The sequence below is a fragment of the Penaeus japonicus genome, unplaced genomic scaffold (assembly GCF_977035675.1).
Source record: "Penaeus japonicus unplaced genomic scaffold, GWHDUDI00000001_assembly GWHDUDI00000007, whole genome shotgun sequence".
Lineage (NCBI taxonomy): Eukaryota > Metazoa > Arthropoda > Malacostraca > Decapoda > Penaeidae > Penaeus > Penaeus japonicus.
In genome coordinates, this window is record NW_028234409.1 from 12,111,758 (window position 1) to 12,116,757 (window position 5,000).

Consider the following 5,000-nt stretch of genomic DNA (forward strand, 5'->3'; position numbering starts at 1 on the left):
CACGAGTCTTGTCCAATTTACGAATTCATTCATACTTCAGTTTATTAATTTACCTATTCACCCCTTTTCAAAACCACTCCAAATTTGATCTTTCCTGATTGAGTTTTAACGAAGCCTAAATGTCCTTTTGGATGTGGTGGGTTTATACACAATGATTCAACATCAACACATAGGAAATCATCTTATAGACACATATATAGAACGTACGGTAATCATAACAATAAAAGTAAAAAGCAAGAAAAGAAAAACAAAAATACTGAGTAAAGACTTTTGAAATATTCAAACGTGGGATCTGAAGTCTCAGGCCGAGGTCATTTAGAAATATTCTTTTCGGCGCTGAAATTCTCAATAGACTACGCGTACGATATGACAAACTAATTTAAAAAGGTAAGTGCTTAACAATCTAAGAAATATTAAAAAAAAAAAACTGGTGCTTTCAAGTCTAGATGGAAGCTTCGATTGAAATTAATCTCCCATAATTATTTAACGTTGAACGGTATATCAATTTACGAATATGTTAATAAAAGCTCATAACAAACGTAGAAAGGATATGAAAAATCAGAAAGAGACAAAAAAAAAAAAAAGATAATAATAATAATAAGTTTGAAACTAAAATCCGGAAAGAAAAAACAAAAAGCACAAAAACAGATTTGTCTCTCAGTCTGAATATATTCCCTCATGATCTCATTAATCTCAGAGAAATTCTAGCAAAAAAAAAAAAAGATAATAATTATAATAACAACAAATTTAAATGTAAAATAAAATGATTAAAAAAATGAAAAATTTAAAAAGAAAATTCTGATAGCTTATTAGCTGCTGATCCCTTATTAGTCAACCTTTCCATATAAAGTAGTTTTTTTCTCTCTTTTTTTCTTTTTTTTTTTTTGTTTAGGTAAGAACGTAGTTGTTTTAATGTTTATGATATAGAATAATATTTTTCAGTCATATTTCAGCGTTTGCTTTTATCTAATTCATTATACATTACGTACCTACATGCAGGCACACACATGATATCAGACGTACTATTTCTACATCTTGTAATTACGCTACATACTTATATTTACTATATCACATTCAAACTCTATAAGATGGATTACATAAGTGTGTGAGAGAGAGAGAGAGAGAGAGAGAGAGAGAGAGAGAGAGAGAGAGAGTCAGGTAAACAGAGAGATAGACAGATAGATAGATAGATAGAGAGAGAGAGAGAGAGAGAGAGAGAGAGTCAGGTAAACAGAGAGATAGAGATAGAGATAAAGAGAGAGAGAGAGAGAGAGTCAGGTAAACAGAGATAGATAGATAGATAGATAGATAGATAGATAGATAGAGAGAGAGAGAGAGAGAGTAGAGAGTAGAGAGAGACGAAGAGAAGCGAGCGAGAGAATGGCGCGAAAAATCGCACATGAGAAAAGACATGATTAAAGCGAAGAGAGAAGTATAAATTGGACGAGGAAGAGTAGAGCAATAGAAACGCAGAGAGCAGACGAGAGAGAGAAGAGATTAGAGAGAGAGAGAGAGAGAGAGAGAGAGAGAACCGAAGCGAGTGAAGAAGAATCGAGGAGAGAACAGAACAAGAAAAGCTGAAGCAGAAGCGAAAATTGAGCGCGAGACAGAAAGAGAGAGAGTGCTGAGAGAGTAGAATAGTAACGAGCAGTGAGAGAAAGCTCCGCGAGCTGAATAGAACACCGCAGCAGAGAAAGAGCATGTGAACATTATCAAGAGACAACGCACACAAGAGGAACTAAACTCCCAGCGCTAACAACTAACCAGCATAAGAACAATATCAATACAAAGTCGAATATCAGCGCTCTCACTAGCGACACTCTCAACAATTGCAGGAAAGCAATAGCATATAGAAAGGTATTGTTACATTTTAGACTCCTCTTTGTATGCGGAAATTAGGTCACGTAAAGAAGAATAGGCATCTCTATTTCCATTCCTTCAAGTGAGAAACTGTTGAATCCTCTGTGTTTCTCAATTCAAATATATTATTTATTGTAATAGAACATCCTACTCGGTAAATAGTCACAAAATAATCACATGCAGATAATGTTTTCTATTATTCAGCTCCACAATTCTTTATTTCGTCTTGCAAGTTTTTTTTTCGTTTTTTGTCATCTCTTTGTTCAGATATTCCAGAGTTCTTCGTCCTCTTCTTTCGTTCCTTTTTTTTTTTTTTTTTTTTTTTTTTTGCTTGTCATTAGCTTTTTTGGCTTTGTGTTTGCTCTGTTCGGTTCTTATCATTATTCGTTGGGTGATAGCCATTTTGATATCTCATGCGTCTTTGTTTGGGAATCCCTAGAGTCCCGTCTTTTGGGGGGTTGCAGTACACTCACACATTGCCACAAATATTCCATTTCATCTCATGTTTTGTTTTTTTCGTTTCTTTCTTTTTCGTTCTGATTCGTCGCTTAGTTTATTACATTAATTTGACTTTTATTTGTTTATATATAAATCCAATCTATGATAAGCCTCCTCTAACTCATTCTGGTTATGCCTTGTCTTTGTCTAAATTGTTTCATTTCCTCTGTTTCTGTCCCTCGTTGATCTTGCTTTGTTTACATATTCTCACGCGCGTCTCGTAGGTTTTCAAGAGCGTGAGATGAGAGTGTGTCACGGTCTAAAAAACACGATGAATCAAGCATTAAATGGCACATTAAAGAAGCCTCGAGGCATACACAGGCCCACAGGAGCTCCAATGCCTTTGAAAGAGGCTTAACACAGCACAGAAATGTTTGGTGTGTACGTCGGGGTGTGGGGGTTGAGTGAAGAGTTCGGAGTACAGGGGTAGGAAGGGAGAAGGTCACAGCAAATTTGGCGGCAAAAGGGAACATCCTCGCATCTCTTCTCTCTGGCTCTCCCTCCCATTCAACTGCCCATCAGCTGGCCCACGTGGAGGGAGTATCTACAGCAGCGTTTCTGAACATACAGTGCGCGCGTCTGCCGTGGAGAAGGGAGGTTGTCGCTCTCCTGGCGTGTGTGGTTCATTGTGTGACTCGCAAACGTGGTATATTCTGTGACTTTCTTAATCGCTTGGATTGCTTTCATTTTCATTCTTCGGTTTCACTTGATAGGATTTTATTGTAAGGCTGATGAGGTACGATTAAATAATTTTTTTTTTTCCTTTTCTTTTTCTTTTCGAAGGTTTAAGACGAATGTAAAGACAAAAACTGATATATAACAATAGCTGCTTCAGAGTCTATGGATATCAAACAATGTCCAGAAAGAAAATCCATAAAGCATTTGGTAGATATTTTTGGTTTTGTTCCCCTTCATCAATTTACAGAAAACAACGAATGCAATTCTAGGGCTCGGCGTACCAACTTTCAATTTAAATTTACCAATCGTTCATTTTCTTTCATTCTAATTCTTTTCATAGCTTTCTGATCATAGTTTATAATCGTGAATTGAGTGTCATTGGATATAATGATACCTCTCTTACTTGCAGATTAACTTCTCAGTGGAATATAATTAACTAAAATGTCTAAAATTGAAAAAGGTCGTAGCTTATAAAACGCCGAGCGAAAGTTTTATTTTTTTTAAATCTTGGCCTAAGGTTGTGCAGACAGACCAAAAAAAAGTTAAATAAGTGACAGTAGTCCTTTTTGGACTAAACGCTCCTGCAGAAGATAGTGAGACAAGTCAACCTTGAGTCGTAAGAGCAACAGTGTCTTCAAAAGTGCGCTTGCAACCATGGCCATTCTGAACTCCTGTTGCTGCTGCAGGTCGGTGCGGCGGGGAAGCTACGCGTGTGCAATATACTCGATGGTGAGTTCACAAATTTTAAGTTGCAATGATTCCTTAAACTCTTCCCTTTTCCGACTTTGTGTGTTCACTCTTAAAGCCATATATGTGTGCAAACTCCATAGGCCATTTAAAATTCGCAATCTTTGGAAAGTAAAGTCTTTGATTTATCTGTAGTAGTTAGGCTTTATAATAAGGTAAATCACTGGACATTACAACCACACAATAACGATAGCTCGGCATATATAAATATAATCTATAAATAAATAGATATCATACTATAAATATAATATTATATAATTATATATATATAGATAAAAATATATATAATACTATATATAGATGCAATACATACATATATATCTATATAAATAATATATATATTATATATATATAATATATACAAATAATATATGTCTGGTAATATTACTTATGTATATATAAATATATAATATTTATATAATATATACGTATATATGTATATATTATATATATTAAGATATATCTATTATAATATAAACTATATGATATAATACATATAATAATACCTTATATAACATATATATATACATATATATATATATATATTATTATCATTATATATATATATATATATATATATAATGATATTATATATACAAATCTGGCATCATCACACACACACACACACACACACCCACACACTATCACACCACACACTCATATACATACACACAACACACACACACAAACACACACACATCTAACACACACACACACACACACACACACATCACACACAAAACACTCACAACACACACACGCACACAGCTCACACACACAAACATCACACAACTACAACACACCACACACACAACACGCAACAGTTCACACACCGCACACACACACACACACACACACATCATCAACACACACATCCACACAGACACACATCACATAAACATACAACACATCGCGTTCACAGTACAGCACTCACACACACACACACACTAACTCACACACACACACACGAATCACACACTACACACATGTCATATAATATCATATATAATATAATATATAATATACCGTCTCATATATACCTATATATATATATACTATACATACCAATAATATATACCAATAAATATATATATGTTAATTTAATAAATATGTATTTATCTATATATATATATATATAATATATATAATATAATATAATAATATATATTTATGAGATAATACACTATGTTACATATAATATAAATCCATATAAATAT

The 5,000-nt window shown here is 33.8% G+C and overlaps 1 long non-coding RNA gene across 1 annotated transcript in view; it reads left to right on the forward strand.

The window, feature by feature from the left end:
* Positions 1-3,445: 3,445 nt before the first annotated feature.
* LOC147471559 (uncharacterized) overlaps positions 3,446-5,000 on the forward strand; it is a 95,116-nt gene continuing 93,561 nt past the window's right edge. The window contains exon 1 of the long non-coding RNA XR_015191122.1: positions 3,446-3,765. This is a non-coding gene — a long non-coding RNA (uncharacterized LOC147471559). The remainder of the gene's footprint in view (positions 3,766-5,000) is intronic.